The 21,611-nt window shown below is 32.1% G+C and overlaps 1 long non-coding RNA gene across 1 annotated transcript; it reads right to left on the bottom strand.

Moving 5' to 3' along the window:
* Positions 1-381: 381 nt before the first annotated feature.
* LOC143044985 (uncharacterized) lies at positions 382-12,739 on the bottom strand. The gene is made up of 3 exons (XR_012968830.1): positions 12,684-12,739; positions 6,333-6,504; positions 382-711 (listed from the first exon to the last, which is right to left on the bottom strand). It is a non-coding gene; the product is annotated as an uncharacterized LOC143044985 (long non-coding RNA).
* Between the last annotated feature and the right edge of the window lie 8,872 nt (positions 12,740-21,611).

The following is a 21,611-nucleotide window of genomic DNA, read 5'->3' on the forward strand; positions in this document are numbered from 1 at the left end:
TCGAGAATGGGTTAAGACTGTTCCAGACTGGTCGAGTAATAGTTCAAACTATTTTCAACGGCAAAGATAAGGGTCAAGTACGATTCAGTACAGTCAAGTATGGTTCATACTGGGGTCGAGTAATGTCAAGTAAAAGTCAGACCAATTCAGACTGGTCGAGTAAAAATCAGTACAGTCGAGTACACATATAGGCCATTTCAGACTTTAATGGTTTGTAGTGTATATATCCTTTTATAAGTTTGACTTGTAGCTTTCTCCGGTAATATGTTTATTAGGTGAACAAAAAAACGGTCATTAGATTTAGTAGTATAGTATCCTTATATAAGTTTGACTTGTAGCTTTCTTCGGTAATACGTTTTTTAGGTGAACAAAAAAACGGTCTTAGGTCTTGGAAGATTAGGACTGATTTATGTAAAGAAAAAGAAAGAAAAAAAACAATAATAAACGAAAAAACAAATATGATATACAGCAAAAAATGTCATTATAGTCTCTTTTGATTTTGACTTAAAACTAAATCGGTTTGATTAGCATTAGTTTCAAAATACTCAAAGCAATGTAAAAATGTCATTATACTATACAGCTTATATGATATATAATTAAATCTTTAACTAGGATGATGGCCGGCTGGCATGGCTGTATGATTATATGCTGGTGGTTGGACAAACCCACTGTTGTCATGGACACCATACGGCTGACTATACCCTTGCATACCTGAAATAATATCAAATCTGTTTATACAAAAATGTAAAACGTTTTCAAGAGTTTGTGAACGATAAAAATATGCTTCTATTAGAACAATGTAACCATGCTCAAAGGGCGTGATGTGCACATTATATCGTCTATGTAAGGCACTGACCATTTCTCTTTTCTTCTTCGTTTTGAGGGTGTGGGCAAGGTATGTCAAAGCAATGAAAGTGTTAAGCTACCGTGGTTAATGTCAAAAACAGAAAAAAAAAATATATTCAAATTAATTACTTGTAATTTTTACTTAAGGGAGTTAGAACCTTTGTTTTCAAATTATTTATTATTAATTTATCAACGGAGAATTTATAAAAATACATGTTGTTAAGCATGCCAGTACTAAATCACTACTCGGTTAATACTACATGTACCCTCGTTTATTACATTTGACCAACCTTGGTAACAATAACTTACATTTCGGTGAGTGCTTGCATCTCATATAACCCTGTGAACTTGAGATAAAAAGTACCACCTTTACCATAAGGTTTGCTTAATATCTTAACATTTTCATCGATTTTGACGAAGACTTTAAACTAGAGTCTTTGACAAACGTGATGATTTCGATTTTCCAACTGTCAATTTCCGATTGTTCTGCAGCAACACATCCTCGGTTTATTACATAAAAAGTTCCCCAACAGAGTTATAAAAAAAAGACTGAAACTGAAATTCTATAAGTTTAACGTTCACCATCTCGAACGGGTTCACTTGGTTAACGAATATAATATGTATGTATGTCTCAATTAACTAATGATATGTGTTCTCGTTCTTTAAATTTTTGGATATCGAAATAGTTATCTGATTTTAATTACCAATTATAATATTCCAGATAAAGACACTATTCTTGGTGTGTTATCGTATGCGGGTGACGTATCATAGGCATGATAGGAGGAAAGTTACGCTTACACTGTCGATTCACCCGGTCTCTCTTCTTTTAGAGTTCTTGCACCTCATTCAGATTTTTAATTTACATACATTGATTCGTAACTTTTTGTAAGATTTATCAGATTTGAACACCAGTAAACTATTACTTTCTAAGATTTGTGTCCAAACAAAGATGTAGAATATATTAATGAACTAGGTAAATGTATTTTGTGATTTTTAATCATTTTTGGTAACGAAACCCGTTAGTTAATTCGTGTTGCTTAGTCTTTAGTTTTCTATGCTGTGTCCTGTGTACTATTATTTGTCTGTTTGTCTTTTTATTTTTTAATCATGGCGTTCTCAGTTTATTTTCGATCAATGATTTTGAACGCCCACTGGTATCTTTCTCCCCCTTTTAATTAAGTATTTTACCAATTATACATAAATAACATTAAAAGAAATCTAGAACTTTACAACAGACACGAGGAAAGCAAACGATTTGAAAAATACACACTGTAAGAAGGAATATAAGGAATAACACTGTTCAAAACATGTTAATTAACAATCGGGAGCGAAAATCACATTTTTAAAGGTAAAGCGACATGAACAAAAATAAAATAAAACCTTGTACAGTATATTAGATTTGCTAAGTTATATATCTAAAGTATGATTAGAGAATTCTTGATTAATTAAACAAAATATTAAGTTCACTTGAGCGTTATACAATTATTTTAATGATATGGAATTGTTGAGGGGTCTTTAAGTGAGTTGGCAACATACATGTACTGTGATTAATTTAAGAATTGAATGCTTCTTTTTGTAAATTCCTTGGGGTGTAAAAGCGTTGACCAAAGTACACTTTTTATGAAGCGCGGAAGCGCTTCATTCTAATATGTACGCACGGTCAACGCTTTTCCACTTGTGACATTCCTATGAAATTACTGAAGAAGCATTCAATACTTATAATTACATGTTTTCGCTATGATCATGAAAACACGATTACTATCAAGTTTTTCTTTTATTTATATGTGCACTTTATTTTGGAAACAAGTGTCATCATGTATGTTTCAATTCATGCAATTCGTTTGAAATGAAAATTGACGCAAGATTTCTGTTAGCCAATCATAATAACGTATAATAATGAAACATACATCTAATGTCTAACCCCCCCCGCAGTGCTATAGAAAAACAGTACATTAACGGGTGTTACACGGACTCTTTTTAGACGATACACGGTACACGGACTCTTCTTAGTTGTTACACGGACACCTTTTTATGAATAGAATCACTCGTGCATGATCAGTAAGTTCATGGGCATTTTAACTTTCAATTTTTGGTTCACCGACATATTTCCTGTCTTTTTTTTAAATAAATTATTTACGTTAGCATAATTTTTTTTTTTTTGTTTTTTTTTTTTTTTTAAATATTTCCAGTAAAATACTATTCATATCAGAACACTAAGGGATCCGATATTTAATTTCAATAACATGTATGTTTGTTTCCTAATAACAAAACATATTATGATCCCAAATTTTATGAGAAAAAAATACTATTGTAAAGCAGATAACAATTATTGATCTGCATATGCATGATTCGTGATTTTTCGAATACCGTATAAATATAACATTGCTTATTTAAAAACAACACACTATATATTGGGTGATGCCTCATCATGGCGTTGTAAAGGTAAATAGTTAATATATTCAGAAAAGAACATACCGCCCCCCTTCTATGGAGCAAAATAATCGATCAATAAACGTATTTTCTTCAATACATGGACATGTATATTATTTTGGACAATGCTGAGAGTAAAGAAACGATGATACCGACAGTTATCATGATTATATTTCAATTAAAAAAGACAGGAAATATGTAAATAAAAATCAAATCTCATCAAAAGATGAAATCCCTATCAACACACCAATTCACGATTGATCCTATCATATAGTAACAAAATTCATTCTTTTGATACATTTATATTGTTATTGTATTTATATCTAAGTTGCCTTCAAACCTATCAGTGGCGGATCCAGCGGTTTTAATAAAGGGGTTCCAAAACCAGGAAAAAAGGGGGTCCAACTATATGTCCCCATTAACATACATTGATCGTCCAAAAAAAGGGGGTTCTAACCCCCGGAACCCCCTCCACCACTGAATATTGAATTTATGTATTTGCAGCAAACGTGCGAATTTTACAATTTTTTTAAAGGTGGAATGGGGTGTGTGTGTGTGTGTGTGTGTGATGAAATGGCACATCCTGCATTCTTTCATCAAAATAAAGATCACAGCCTGTTTATTTCAAATCAATTTAGTCCCCTTTCCCCGCTTTCCGATTCACCCATAAAAATCAAACGATATCTTATTTATCACACAAAAAAGTTGCATTTAAAAGTCTCAAATGTCACGGTGATAACATTCATCTTTTACTTGAAATGGTTACTTTTTTTTATCAAGTTAATGGATTCCTGTTTTTTTTTTTCTAGAAAAAAAAATCGGTTAAGGGAAATAAAAAAAAAATGTGTTAACTTTATACTATAACTTACATCTACTTCTTTGGGGCCATTTAAGTTTCTCAAATTTTCAGTCTTGCAAAATGTAATTACTTCTTCCTTGAAACGTCGTACAAGTCAGATACAAAACAAAAGTAACAAAACAACAGGCCGGAAACAACCTGCCGTATAGTTTTTGTGCACTTATAGTCAGGTCAAGGTCATCGGCTATCGCCTCGGACATTGACCTGACTACTCGTGCAGAAAAAACTATCCGGCAACGGTTGTTACCGGCCTGTTTCTTTGTTACCTTTGTATTGTATCTAATACTTATAGTGCAGGAGTCATCTATAAAGATGTGCAATTCATTTCCATGGGAATACCTACAACTTACGGACAAACGTATCACCTAGATGTTGTAAAAAGCTTATATAATAGTTAATATGACATGGCATTTTCCAAATCGACCCATGTAATTATAACGTTCCCTTCAGCTAAAGTCCTCGAGTCTCGGGGTTATACTAATACAACAAGCAATTGAATATAAAAATCTATACAATATCTTTCGATTTCAAGTAATTTAATAATCTAGGATTTCTTTCATGAAAAGTTGCTGTTCATAAAATAAACTTCTGTTGCTAGTATTTAAGGCTTATAAATAGTAAAGGTAAAGTTAAAGTTTTAAATGTTTTGTGGATCCCGTCATACTTTGACGACGGAATATCAGTATCATTATCATAGCTAAATTCAAATTTTGGAAGCCAAATTGCCATTCTAAAATTATAAGTGTATTTTAAAAGTCTTAAATTATTGGACAGGGGTTGAAAAACTTATGACCTCTCTCTCTCTCTCTCTCTCTCTCTCTCTCTCTCTCTCTCTCTTAAGATATAGTATGAGAAGATATCACATATAATGTACTAATAAGGCATGCAAATCGTTTTCTTACTGAAAAGGACAATAAAAAAATTCTTACACATTTATCTGTAACATTGTCTGAGTTATGTCCCCTTATATGGGAAAACTGCAAAAACATAAATAAATAGTAATAAAAAAATGTTCTTTATTTGTTAGAAGCAGTAAATGCAATAATTTTTGATAAAAGACATAATCTTCTTCGTTTAGATGAAACTCTTCGTTTAGATGAAACGTCTTACAAATGATTTACATTTTTTTTCTTACAAAAGTTGCATATTTCATTTAATATTCCATTTAATATCTATAACGATTGTGTTCTGCTATTTTACAATCCAAGACGGCGGAAGGTACCTGGACTATCTTCAATTTTTGAAGACAAACACATTTGTTTTGAGGTACATTTTCTTTTACCTATTCCGAAGATGAAAAAACTCAATAAAAATCTTAAAATCCTCTAGAATAAACTTTTATTTTTATCATTTCTTATTAAAGGGACATTAGTTACGAGATATATGAGCATATTTATACCCTACTGTATCAATATTAAATCAATTTTGAAAACACAAATAGAACACATGCAATCAATTGCACGTGATCGCTATCAGTTTATGTTTATATTTATATCGGATTATATTACTGTCGGGATCGAGTCTTCGAAGAGCATCTCGTTGATTAGATGACGTCTAGACAAAACACATAAGAAATGGTGACGAGTTACAATTCTTATTTTATACATTTTGTAGTTTTTATATACGTTCTAAAGATTAAACCTTATATTTGAGTTAAATCGATGAACTTGCATTTGACAGCTAATGCCCCTTTAAATATGATGTTAGATGGATAAACACTGTATTTGCAATATTTATGGATGTACTTAGATGAGGTTTTGGAATAAGTGTGAGACTCCTTGGTGTTTTTCCATACGATACAAGGTAAAATATTTTGCCCCATAACACCTATTCATATTTGACATAAGACTTAAGAGTTCATAAAAGGTCATATGACAAACCTTAAGCAGATTTTTGATTTTATATCTTTTGATTTGAGAACCAAATAATACCAAAGCAAATATAAGGTAAAAGTCCAATTCATCCTTTTCCCGCCATATTTTATAAATCAAATATCTCGAAAAGGAGTTCCATGACCTATCAATTTTTTAGCTTATTTTGACCCTTAACTAATACTCTTCCAGCTTAAAGTATCAATTTTGAATTCTTGATTTATTTAGTTTTATCTTAGATCACATAAGTACATCCTTAAATAAAAATATTAAAGATAACAAATACTCTTGTCAAATAGTAATCGTAAAGCGTGATGTTTACTCACAGTGAAAAATGAGAATAGATAGATGAGTAGTAACTGTCACTGGAACTGTAACTACAGCATGGATTATAGGTGTTTGAATTGCAACATCCATTGTAACAATATGTACTACCATGATAATTGGATGAATAGGTATGATAGATGGTATAGTAACAGCTTGAGGCACTTGCAACTCCTATGGGTAGAAATATATAGATATAGGCAGATGTGGTGTGAGTCCCAATGAGACAACTCTATCCAAATAAAAATTTATAAAATTAAACCATTATAGGTAAATGTACGGCCTTCAACACGGAGCCTTGGCTCACACCGAACAACAATCTATAAAGGGCCCCAAAATTACTAGTGTAAAACCATTCGATCGGTAAAACCAAAAGTCTAGTCTATATAAAAAACGATATGCATGTAAGCATTATTATGTCGTAGAGGACATTATCATCTTTAAGTGGAAGAACGGGAGTTTAAATCTCTCAGCCAGATGTAAAATTATTCAACTTATAATAATATAAACGTTGATATGACCATCATATGTACAAAAAAGACAATGCAGGTTGTGTTATACAATTTTCTGTAGGAAGAGAGACAACTTTAATTTCCTGACGTTTAAAGTTACAACACCAAATGACCAATATCTTCCAATCATTATGATGCTTTGGTGTTTATTTTCACTTCCATATGATGTATTGTTCCGTTTTTTGTGAATAGCAAACGGACATCTGACAACAAATATGGAAATAGCTCACGTTTTCACTTTAAAAGTGAACTGCAGATTGTCTGTTTTACTCCTTTTTTACTGTTGAGATGCTGTCTCGTTGAGTATACATGTATTTCAAAATTTGCATTCATGAAAAAAGTAAAATCACAAAAATACTGAACTCCGAGGAAAATTCAAAAAGGAAAGTCTCCAATCAAATCATTTGCAAATGGCAAAATCAAAAGTTCAAACACATCAAACGAATGGATAGCAACTGTCATAATCCTGACTTGGTACAGGCATTTTCTTATGTAGAAAATGGCGGATTGAATCTTGTTTTATAGCTAGCTAAACCCCTCACTTGTATGACAGTCGCATCAAATCCAAATATATTGTCAACGATGCGTGAAGAGATTGTGAGGAATGCTATTCTCGCCCGTATTATTTTAAAAAAACAAAACTATATTGAACTAAACTGTCCGCATGGGTCAGCTTTAATACCATGGGCGGGATATTATCGGTGTGTTGAAGACACATTGAAGGCCTTGGGGTAGTTTTATTCTCTTTGTTGGGTTGATTGTTGTCTTTTTGAGTATTCGGCACAACTTTTTGAAATTTTGGGTCCTAAATGCTCTTCAACTTTGTACTTGTTTTGCTTTATAACTATTTAGATCTGAGCGTCACTGATGAGTCTTATGAAGACGAAACGCGAGTCTGACGTAATAAATTATAATCCTGGTACAAAATGTACATTTGATAACTATTTGACGCATTCCCCATTTCCATTATCAATTTTATTATAATTTTTTTTCTAGACAAAATAAAGCAAACCTTATCTCGTATAGATGAGAAATCGAAAATTAAACTGGGAATTGATATCGTGGCTGAAGTATAGGGTTTTTCGTTTAGTTTGTTTTTTTTTAACTTATATACGAAGAATCCACATTTAGAATATTTCATTATAGATAACTCCATAATGTTTTAAACAACTACTTTACTTATGAAATATAAATAAAGTGAAACAGAATTGTGCACTTTTTGTACAGAAAAAAGGAAACCTATATACATCTCCTTTTCAATGTAGATTTGTTCGCACGTTCAGGCAAAACTTCTTTTTTTAATTTTAAATAGGTTCATGTGTATGTAAACTTAGTTTTCAATCAACGTTATCAAGTAAAATATAGGGTGTTAATAATCATGTATTTATAGATATCATTAACAAATGTGTTTTGCTATTTAAGAAACATGTTAACATACATGTATGTCAGGTTATGATTTAAAATTTCGTCTGTTATTGAAGCAATTGAATGGCTTAGACATAATTATAGGATTGACATGGGCTCTATGAGTTTCTTCTCGATCAATAAAGCAATAAGAATAAAAGAAAAATGGTCAAATATTGATAATATCATATAAAGGAAAAATGGGCTTAAAGATTCAATCTTCGTTGTATTATCGACTTATTGACTACTAAGTATTCTATAGAAACATGGTATTATGATTTACCTGAGTTATTCCAAAGGTTGTTTTAAATATCTTTATTTTAGATGAGACTTGAAATGATAAAAAAATGTATATGACATTGTTTTTTGTTTAAACTTATGTAATACTAGAACACACCCGTGATATCGCGGGTCCGTGACTGAATTAAAGTATATAACTATGCGCAAGCATTATTTTAGTATTAGTATTGTCATCTGATAAAGTCATGCCGATTATAAGATACACAGTTCTCTCTGCTTTCAAATCTTTCTGTTTGAACCCGTCGAACTGGAACTTATCAAATGAATTATTGGTAATATTAATTATTTGGAAAACAAAAGGTCCTGGAATGGAGTATTTTTTAATCAACAGCATTGTCCTATATTAGTTATAAATAAAGTTGAATTCTTTGATTCGCTGTTTTACGTCATGCCCGCTAACAAATTGAAAACTGTACGCCTTATTTTTAGTCCAGATTTTTAGTATTCGTATTGTTATCTTAGAAAGTCTTACTGATTAAAATACTACAATAGGTAACAATTCGACAATTTAGTAGTGTCAACCCTGTGATTATGACCCGTGTATATAGCATATTAATCCTGAATACACCGCGTTTGTTGGTGCGCCTGTCAGATGCGGAACGTACAGATAAGGTAATAGGTAATAGGTGAATATACTATTGGTATCGGTATCGGACTCGACCCGGAACGCTTTAATTATTGGCAATATTAATTACGTGGAAAACAAAAGGGCCTGGAGTGGTGTAATTTTTAATCTACACCTTTGTACTATGTTAGTTATATATAAAGTTGAATTCTTTGATTCGTCGTTTTTACGTGATGACGGCTGACAAATTGGACCTCGTAATTTTAGTATTATAGATTTGTTTCTATATTGAATATTGCATTTAAACACCACTATTAATGTCAAACTGGTCTACATATAAAATACATTTTTGTGTGATAATATCATGGCGTAACACCATGATTGAAGCAAAATTTAGTGATTTCTAGCTATATATATATATATATCTGTTGTAGAGTTGTCACCGGTTCAGACGTACTTATAAATATAATTATTTCTGTGACTGTATCTTACATTAATTTGTAGGATCCTTTACTATAGATAACTTAGCTGATCTGTAACAATAACATCTTCATGCCTTATATATCATGTACTGTATTACGACGCTACATTAAAAATGACGAGTAAAGGTGACATAGGGCCACCGACAGCTTCATTTTATGAAGCCCAGGTGGTCGTGTGGTCTAGCGCACCGGATACAGTGCAGGCGATTTGGTGTCACGATATCTCAGTAGCATGGGTTCGAATCCCGGCGAGGGAAGAACAAAAAAATTGCGAAAGCAAATTTACAGATCTAACATTGTTGGGTCACAGAAAATAATTATATTTATAAGTACGTCTGAGTCAGTGACAACTCTACAACAGATTGATCCATCGGATAACCAGCAATGATGGTGATACATGGCTATGTACATAATGTATATACAACTCGTCTAAACATATATATCATGAACTGTTTGATGCAGTACCGATGTCACGACTTGTTTGAATGCTGGACAACGACCTCGGGTCGTTGAAAATGCATTTAACTGCAATGTACGCACCATCGAACGTTAACGTGAACGCCACAATGCAACAAAGAGTACAAATGACCGTCCACGTACTCAACGCTAATGGCGGACACACACGCTACTGATTGTGATATGGTGGTGAAAAACTTAATCAATGAACAGTGAATAAACTGAAATGATGAGAATTTGTTAAATAACAAGGGTATTTATACGTCCATTCAAAATAAATATAGCATTTATTCGTTCGTTATGTTTGCCTTAAATTACTGCGACGTTTCGTTTCGTTTTTATTGTACCAGTGTGACACATTATTGTTCAGATAAAAATCCGAAGATTTGTCAATCAGACAACTGCCCATAATATACTCTACGACGTGGGAGTTAAACAAAGAGGGGCGAATGATAAAAGTGGGACATCCAAGAAAAAGACGAACAGACAGACAATATTACACAAAACACAACACAGAAAAAAGCAATACGAACCACACTAAAAACTGGTGGTAATCTCAGGTACTCCGGAGAGGTAAGCAGACCCTCATCCACGTGTGGCACCCGTCGTTTTGTTCAGGTTTACAGTCCCGTTAAATAGTCCTATTTGGTAGGTACAGTTCGTGAAAAGGGAAGGGGGTTGTAGTTACGACATGAGGAGCACAGCCGTTATCATCTGTAAAACGGATATATCAAAACGGTCAAACAACTCGTGATGGCGTCCGTAAAATTCATGATGAGATGATTTTGAATTCCCAATTTGGAACTCTTTGTTCATTAGCTTCTGTGTGAGCAGCAACCATTTATCAAGGAAATCATCGGTCACCGTACGGCTTTTAAGAATGATAGGCGAAACATTTACTGTATGATAAGTTTAAAAAGCCGAATGACAAATATACTAAGGGTCTTATTCATATTCACAACATTATATGGAAAACAAATATGACACGCAACAACAATTGAGAACCACTGAAACAGACTTCTGATTTGGGGCAGACACATACATAACGTGATGGGGTTAAAGATGAGTGTGTTTTTGCGTCAAACCCACCTTTCACCTAGAATCGTATTAGTACAACATAAGAACAAACTATAAAAAGGGTTACAATTTAAATGACCACTCGGAAATAGAGGTTGAATTGTATTTATTAGATTACTGAAAAAAACCACACGTATTATTATGCGTTTACTTTTCTACATTGCCTAGAGGTATAGGGGGAGGGTTGAGACATGAACATGTTTAACCCGGCAGCAGTCCTTTTGCGTCAATTACTGTTTTTCAGGGGTATCATTTGCGCCAAATTTTATTTTCAAAATGTATCAATTGCGCCAATATTCGGAACTCATTTGCGCCAATTTACCTGTACATATATCTATCATAAATATTAATGATTACTATATATGTATTCTTATTTTTGCCCCAAAAGGTATCACATGTTAGGAGATATTTCACCATAAAGACGAGTTTCTGAAGAGAATGAAATGACTTAAGCAGCATTAGACAGTCAATGTACAGAGAAGAGAATAAAACTTATTGCTTTGCTTAACAAAGATATGCCAATATAGAAAATAGAAGTTTTTGCTCTTTATGTTTTAGCCACAAATGTTGATGACACAGAGCTTTGTTCCCACCACGCGTATGGGCTTTATTATTATTATGAACTATTATTAACTATTTTATGGATTTCATCCTTCAATGTTTGTGTTTTTGGACAATAAAAAGAAGTTAAAAGCTACTACATACATTAAATTGGGAAGTACCCATGCAACAGCAGTAATAAAAACATATGTTTCAGAAAAGGAAACATGTGCCGTGTTACACCGCCGGATCCAAGTCCGAATAAAGGAGTAAGGAAGTAATTTTCTTTTAACTGGCGCAATCGTATGTTTTATTTTTGGCGCAAATGAAACCATCTAATTTTAAAACATGTGGCGCAAACGTAGCATTTGAGAAAAAAAGTTGTGGCAAAAAGGACGCATTTTTGGCACAAACGGATCTCTCCCTTTAACCCCGTCACATTTGTGTGCCTGTCCCAAGACAGGTGCCTCAAGCCTTTTTTAGTCTTGTATTATTTTTAAATTTAGTTTCTTGTGTACAATTTGAAGTTTAGTATGGCGTTCATTATCACTGAACTAGTGTATATATTTGTTTAGGGGCCAACTGAAGGACACCTCCGGGTCTGCATTGAAGACCTGTTGGTGACCTTCTGCTGTTGTCTGTTCTATGGTCGGATTGTTGTCTCTTTGACACATTCCCCATTTCCATTCTCAATTTTAGTTTACACTTTCACACAATTACGTAGAAAAGCCATTTCACTTCGTAGACAGGGAAGAAATATGGATATTGATTTTTCTTGTTCATTATTCACCCGGAAGTGTTGGATACGTATATTGTGGACAGCCAAACAAATAACAAAAGTAAAATAACAAAAATACCGAATATGATAGATAAGTTTTAGTCTTAACAATTAGTTCATATTTGATAATAAGTTTTTGTTGGGTATCAAACTTCATCGTAAACAATTAAAACACTAAGAGACAAAGTTGAAAGTTCGTATCTGATAATTACGTCCGAACTAAATATTGTAATAATTACCTAAAAGAACATTGAACATCAAGACGTATCCAATCATTGTAATTATAATATGTAGATATATCCTTTCGAATTAGAAATTAAAAAAACGCAAAAATCAATATCTGTTTACCTGTAATAAACTTAAAATTAAATCGAAGATAAAAACCAGGTATATAAAACGTGTGACAAAGTAGATAACCACCAATAAATAAATATGTGTTATCAAAAAAGCGTTGTGCAAAATTGTCATATTTTGTATAGATTATGCATGGATAATCCAATTGTGTGTGATGAAAACAAAACTAATCCATAGAATTTTAAGATAAAATGTGAGAAGATAGCTCTTAAAACATGCTCTTAAGATAATAAGATAATAGAAAAAATGGGGTCATCGGACTTGACGTTTTCATGCTACATACATGTATTAAAATAGGTAAATAAAAAAAAAAAAACAACGCTTTCTTTTATAACAATTACTTTATCTTTCCTTCTCTCTGAAGTTTCTCCCCTTCTGTGGCAAAGTTGAAAAAAATAAATCTAACAAACATTTTTTTTTTTTAAGAAAACATGAAGTGTTACACATGAATTACATACTACTCTAAAAATGTACACATTTCATTAAAGATCTATACAAATTGTTATCTGCTATTTCAAAATAAAAAGCTGAAGGAAGACACGCAAGCTACCTAAAATTGGCTCATCTTATAATTCTCTAAATGTAACTTACAGTGTAAAATCAGAATAAATATAATAGTGACAACATGGATCATTTGAGAAGGAACTGCAGCACCCTTGGTAACAATACTTTGATCCATGATAACTTAAGGAGTAATTATAGTAACACTGTAAAGCACTTGCAAATCCTACAGGTGGAAAAATATGCATATATATCAAACACATTGAGGTAATATGTCTTTCAAACCATTGGTCTTCCCATCATTAGGTAACTGATAATGTTTTCATTAAATTATTAAGATATTATTAAGGATTTTTTTCAATATAATACATTAAACATGCTATTTTAAGGACCGCAAAATTTCGAAAAGTGCAAACTAGTCTGAATACTATAATTAGATAATATCTGTTACTCCTCTTTATTAAAATACAGGCAATGAAATATTTACTTCTGGTAGTATTGAGACATGTGTTATGTCCTATAGAATATTTCATTTCCGGAAATCAGTAAAATTAAGCAGAAATAGACGAAAGTAAGAACATACTTTTTTTTCAATGTAACTTGTTCCACCATTGAGAAAACGTTTTTTTTTTTAATTCTAAGTAACTGTTACAGTTTATTTTACCTTATCTACGAAATATATTATTCCCTACTTTTTTGTTTTAAACAATGCCATTGAATAATTATTTCCAACAAAAGAACACAATGTCAATCGTACGAGATGTGGTTGTGCACTTTTCTCTTTGGCAATAAATATTCGCAAATATACGGGGAACTAAACTGTTGTATGTCTCCAATTTGTAAGTTGGAAATGTTATAGTAGACTAGTTTTTTCAAGGACAAACTCTATTCTTATCTACCCAACATTTGTATATAATAATACTCATAAAGTATTCGCGTTAATTAGCTTCAGAATTGAAAGTTATACATATGATAACCAATGTATCAATTTTTTCCTAGTAATTTGACTGATTGATGTCAAACTATGTGAAATTTTATTTAAAAATAAAGAAGGGCAATCAATAAACAAAAGACAAAAGTTGGAACAGATAAAACACAAAAAAAAAAAACAAACAGTATAGACAAATAACATTGATAACAAAAATTATATGAGAAACATGGATCCCAAAAAGTGGTCTATGTCAGAGGGTGGACAGAACTTGCTTTTTACAAGGCATTCGAAGTAAAAACAATTTGATATAGAGACAAGCTTTTGTTTATGAAATTTCCTACCTGAGGCATTTGTACTGAAAAAAAAAATGCTACCTTGACCCATAACTTGGTGAAGTCCAAGGACCATAACTCTGCTTAACTCTGCACAAAATATTCAGACCGTAATAAAATTTGAATGTTGTCTGTAACTTGTCATGACAAAATTATATATCAATTATCAAGTCACTATCTTTAAGCATGACGAAAAAAGTATCGAAAACTGATCATTTGAGTGAATGTTTAAGTCCAAGGACCACAACTCTGCACAAAATCATCAGCTCAGAACAAAATTCAATCTTGAGCTGTAACTTGTCATGATTAAATAATATACCAAATATCAAATCAATATCTTTAAGCGTGAATAAATAAAAGTGTGGACAACTGATTTGCCGGCCGAACAGATCGACCGACAGACCGACTGACGGACAGTAACCAATACAAGTGCCGTGGTGCACTTTACATTCATCATGTGTTTATATCCTAGTTATCAAAGTTCAACTCGTCCATCGTTTTATGATAATCATATATAATTCGTTGATTCGTGTCCCATGAACAAGCTAGTTAATGATCATCACAACAATTATTTCAAATAAACCTTAGTCGTCGCGTTTGTCTTTCTGTATTGAAAATTCCGTACAGATTTCTGTCCAGCGAATACGTTCATGATTTTAATTGGATATGACATTAAATCGCATGTCACATTGAGGTAGAGCTACATATATATAAGAGTATAAGACGGCCTGGAAATATATTTAGAGATTCTGTGTTTGAGCAGCTGGCTTTCAGTTAATGCTAGCTATTAGTCAGGAAACTGACTTGTCAGTGGTTGTCTTATATCTTCACGTGTTTTGTTATTAATTTATTATATTTTTGAGTTGACCGTAGATTAGATAATATCGGTTAAAACTTTATGTTGGCAAAATTTTGTATTGATCCTTGTGATGTTACTGGCTTCTCGAGCTGGAGCCATATGATATAATATCTCTACAAATTGTATTTTGCGTTTTCGTGTTCCTCTGACTTGAGGACAAAATTCGTGATCCCTGAAAGTAAAAAAATAATAACACTGTATAAGAAATAAAAGTCCGGAGACGAAAAATTAATAAATATTAAAAACTTAAACATTATCCACACAACATCTGACCCCTTATTTTATTTTATATTTACATTTTGTCATACATCAAATTTATTCATTCAGTGTATGTTCACTTGTTTGTGTTAATATGTCTTTTGATTGAGTTAAGCCATTTCAATTGATATTTTATTGTATGTATTTCTATGTTGTGATGTAACTCTATTGTTTCAGGTAAGGGTGAAGGTTCGTACCTATTAAAACGTTTAAACTCGTTGTTTTGTTTGCACCTGTCATAAGTTAGGAACCCGAGATTCAGTGGTTGTCGTTTGTTGATATGGTTCATAAATGTTTCTCGATTTTCGTTTTTTAAATATATTTGACCGTTGGTTTTCCCGTTTGGGTGGTTTTACACTAGTCATTTTTGGGGCCCTTTATAACCTGCTGTTCGGTGTGAGCCAAGGCTCCGTGATGAAGACTGTAATTTAACCTATAATGGTTGTGACTTGAATGGAGAGTTGCATTGGCACTCATACCCTATCCTCTTATATTTACTGATCGCAGGTGAGGAGCAAGTGTAATCAGCTTTGTAATAAGACAATTATTCTAGATATCGAGAATAGGTAGAGGATAAGAATCATGCAATAGAAAGGTGTGTATCATTTCTGACATGGTGCAGGCATTTTCTTATGTAGAAAATGGTAGATTAAACCTTGTTTTATAGCTAGCGTAACCTCTCACTTGTATGACAGTCGCATCAAAATTCTTTTGAAAATGGTAATTGTCTTCTTTTTCTTAGCATTTATTCAAATCGTTTTCTAATCTATATATGACTCTAACTTATAAAGACAGAATCGAAGGCAACATTATCCTCCTTTTTCATGAATCGCGAAACCTGCTACACCATGTGACACAAAGCATTTCGACGATAAAATTAACCATCAAATCAAGACATTTTGACCAGGAAGCTGACATAAGACTAAACAAAATTCGCCTATAAAAGCCATAGAACCGTATATATTAAAGGGCGCTTAATCTCATATAGATATTACCCTCCTATTTAACAACAGTAGTTTTTTCATAACTAGTTTACATAATGTGTCCTTTAAAACATATTTGCATAAGAAAGCTTTGTCGACAATGGGGCAACATTTAGTACGAGAAACAGAACAGTTAAAATAAATATAAATTCGTATTTGTTTTTGTTTTGAGGAAAGAGGTTGCTTGAAATCTCTACACTGTTCATGGTAGTTTTAGAACACATTTATATTGAGATAATCCTTTGAATAGCAACACTTTAAATTAGTATATGGATTTATAAAATTTTCAACGAACATCTACATTTTGGCTTATATCTGAATCGGCGAACAAATTAGTAGCTGGCTCTCAATGTAGGGAGTAAACACATCTAAATCAGCTGATTTCTTTTCATGGTAGTAATATGCGTTTGACCAGTGTGGCTGATTACGAGGAGGTCCTTTAATTAAAATCTCTTCATACTGAAACGTTTAAAAAATGAATAACAAAAAGACGAACGTTTTGATTTTCTTTTGTTTATGGATTAGCTTGGCATATACAGGTATGCTATTTTCTATGAGTGGTTAACACAATATTATACTTTAAACGTAAATATTTCTGTATTCATGAATTATTGTTTAAAGCCTTTTTTTATCATTCTTGTCTTGAATCATTTAAAAATATACTTTTATTTTTCGACATTTTAAAATTAAAGAAAATTTAAATTAATAGTTAAAATCATTGCTTCAAATAAAAAAAAAATAGACCAGATAAAAAGGTTATGATGACAACATAAATGGAAAAATAGTAAGCAGGAGACATGTGGTTCTGTGTTTTATCTCCTAACCCACATTAAAAGTCTTCAGTTTAAAAAGTAGAAAATACATAAAATTATTTAAACATGTTAAAGTGTTTATGACAAAAGTCTTAAAGTAGCGTGATTTTTTTGTTTGTGTGGATCAAAGCTTAAACAAAGTTAAAATAGAAATAATCAAACATACAAACATTGCTGCTTTTAAATCATAAATGTACTGCCCTAATCACCCTACGTTCGTTTCGATCATTTGGGAGAAGTCCTATATTACTATAACATTGTTTGTTTCAACTAATATATACCGGAAAAAATAAAAAAGTTTTTGTTTGAAACCCAGTTGTGAAAAAACAAAAAAACATATATAATGTGAACTTAATTGTCAAAAGTACTAAATGGTTTAAGAAAAGTATGCAAGTACTTATTACTAAGTCCTTGATAGACAATAGGAAGCAGTCGACAGTGCTATCAACAAAATGCTTGCAATCACTACAATGACTTATATTTAATGTGTTTCGTATTTTTTTTTTTAAAGTTTACAAAAAGTCTTCAAAGCAAAAACTATAGTTAGAATCGGAGGCGAATCGAAAACTAAAATATGCAAATCTGAAAAAAAACCTTAAATGTTTACTGATACACGTGGATAAATTGAATTGTTTAATTTTCAGAAAAGCATTTGATTACAGTTCCTTTCAACAAAACAGATTCTATCATTTGTCCAGGCAATACTGTTAATCAAACTATTGAACATATCTGTGGAGGCAAATAGTAAATGTGCACCTGATAAATGTAGACTTTCAGAGCAAGAACATTTTAGACCAAAACACAAATGTAATGGACAAAGAAGTTGCAATATTACTTCATACATGCCGAATAGCTGTTTACTGGAACTTGGATTTTTCAGCTTGTCATATTCTTGTCTAGGTTAATACTAAATGTGTTTTGGGCTGTTTAATGATTATAACATGTATAATGAAAAGTTAGAATGATACATGTTATATAATTTATTTCAAGAAATTATTAAAGAATGTTTCCACTTTCTTGATATTAGCATGTTTAACATACATTTAAAGAAAACAAACAGTTAGTAGAGTTGGTGCCACTTTTAGTATTGAGAAATAGAGAAATATATTTTTATTGTTTTTAAGTAGAGAAGTCTTCAGGCTTGTTATCATTTTATGTATTTGTTCAGAAACAAGACATTATATTGTGTAACACCACATTTCACAACCAACATCGATCTTTAACACCGTTAATTGGATATTTTGTTGAAAATGAATATTTCGACATTTATGTTTTGAAGGATACACACTTTCTGTCTGTTTGAATAACCAGGTCTTATAGATATTCAAGTGAATATAATATCTATTGACATTTTTAATTCGCTAGTCATATTTGATTTAATGTTTACAGGTATAGCAGGTTAAACTGCATAAAACGAATGCCTTACAAATCTGGATACACAAAAATATATGAATTTCAGCTGCTGTATGTAAAATCAGTAGATAGACATACGACATTTTTTGTTTTTTAAAGGCATAGTTATATGAAATACAAATCATTAACTTTTCCCACTTTTAAGTGGATTTTGCAATCCATGGGTGCCTTCTACCTTTGTGTAGTTTGATGATTGCATGGATTTGTCAAGATTTAACTTCATTCAAAAATTAAAAAAAAAAAAACAATTAGTTGTGCTTTGATCAATATCTTCTTTTGGTCTTAGCTGTTTATTGGAAGTGTTATACATCCTATCCTTTTACCAGTAGTTTCGTATATAAAATATTTTTGAATTTACATGTCAGAAATTGCCTATAACTGTAACTTTGAACATTCATTGTGTGGATGGATTCCTTCTTCAAAAAGTAATGGTAAATACACGTGGAAGAAAGGAAGCGGATCAACGAAGACAAAATTTACAGGACCATCCAAGGACCACACTTCTGTCTGTAAGTAGACACTTATAGTAGTAACATCTTCATGAAAATGTTTACGAGCCAATGCATCAAACGCGATTTACTGTTGTCAATTACCAATATCGGTACGTATACATGAATTCAATGGAAGAGATCCGTTTGCGCCTAAATTGCGTCCTTTTGCGCCACAACTTTAATTTTTTTCTCCAATGCTACGTTTGCGCCACCTGTTTTAAAATTATATGGTATCATTTGCGCTAAAGATAAAACATACGATTGCGCCAATTAGAAGAAAAATGACTTCCCTCCACCTTTATTTGGACTTGGAACCAGCAGTCTACACGACAAATGCATATGTTTCCTTTTCTGAAACATACTTTCTTCCTCTGCTGCTGCATGTGTACTTTCCCATTTAATGTATGTTGTGGCTTGTAACTTCACTTTATTGTCCAAAAAGACAAACATTGAAGAATGAACTGCATAAAACAGTTCAAATTAATTCCTGTTGACTGCTTCTTCTCCATTACAGGTACTTTTGCGGTAGATATAGTTTCAGCACTGTGTCATCATTATCTATGAAGAACCTTAGTTAATATAGATAATATTTTACTTTTCGCACAACGTTTCAAAACATTTCAACAACTTCATATTTCATTTGAATCTCCAACTGTTTGAGTGGCCCTAATGAATCTTTTGTAGACGAAACTCACGTTTGGTGTTCCAAATTGCAGTAAGGCATGTATCTTTGATATTTTTTTTCAAATGCATGAAGACTATTTTTTAATGTTATTTTCTATTCTAAAATTGATACTATTTATGTTAAATATCAAGCTTCAAGATCGTATATTTGTCAATGTTCAACTATCTGACAGATTGTGATTTTGCGTGTAAACAACTTGTCGTTTTATATACTTGTCTTATTGCCTGAAAAGATATATATTCACGTGTTTATGTGTTTTAGTTAAACATCTATTAGGCCAGTACCTGCACATTTTTTATTCACAATACTGATATCACCGAGAGCGATATCTCCTTTTGGACCATTTCCATGGATAGCTTCAAACCTGATTTGGTAGATTCCCAAATTTTTTAAGTCGGTAGTCGCTTGAAGCCATGCATCACTTTGGTTAGACTTTTTAAGGAAGTTGCGCTTTAATTCCCATTTAAACTATTCATTTGGAATACTTTTAATCTACCAATATCATCCCCATACATATGATACCAAAAGGATAAACACTGTTTAGGGTGTGAAACTATTGAACCACTTGTTAACCGTGCAACGTCTCTTTTATTTCCTCCACTTGCATCGATGTACACATAAAAACAAGTTGCAAATAAAAATACAAACAGGTAAAACTGGTTGAAAAAGTTTACAGGCTGACACCAATGGTCAGGTAATAATACAGATTACAATATGTTTACATTGCAGATTTGTTCTTTTACGAAATTTCATGCCATCAGAAGCATTATATTGTCAATAAAAAAAACATGTTCATATTGTTTAATTCTTTAAAAGTATGTACTTTACAAAACCAATGATTAGCTTCGGTACTTCTCATGGCATACATTCTATATTTTGAATCAAATTAATCAGTAAAATGGAGATACCATTTTATTCGACAACTTCCATGTTAGCATCCACCGAATAGATGTATAAACTGATTTGCTTCTGCCAAGCTATTCCTCGTAGACTACAATATGCTATTCAAAGTACTAATATACACTATAACAGTCATTAAATTATCCTCTAGTGAACTGAATTCATATTCCCCATTTATATAAGCAACACCAAAAGGTTAAGAACCCAGATGAAACTAGAATACTACAATTATTAATATTTTGTTGATGTCAGTCATTTGTAGCATATGTTGACCGGCTCATAGAACACAATTTTTTTTTTTTGGCAAAAGGGTGGGTGGGTGTACTTATATACATGTATGATAATTTGTTGTATGAACAGTCAAATACTTCCATATAAATGTAAATCGCACACTATATGTTATACTTTGGATGTATATTGAGTTGAGTGAACAAAATACGCTATGCCAATTATATAAATACAGGCCATTATGACAATAAATGTAGGATGTCTTTTCCAGATTTATTTTATTAGTTTAAACATATTTATTTTATAGTGGATTGCAATTTGGTAAACAAGTTATTGCAACTTATATTAATCCCTTTCCACTTTACAGGTGCGAGTCTACAAGGATGTCTTTTACATGCAAGAGCTACATGTATGGCTCTC

Source organism: Mytilus galloprovincialis, chromosome 9, assembly GCF_965363235.1.
Source record: "Mytilus galloprovincialis chromosome 9, xbMytGall1.hap1.1, whole genome shotgun sequence".
Lineage (NCBI taxonomy): Eukaryota > Metazoa > Mollusca > Bivalvia > Mytilida > Mytilidae > Mytilus > Mytilus galloprovincialis.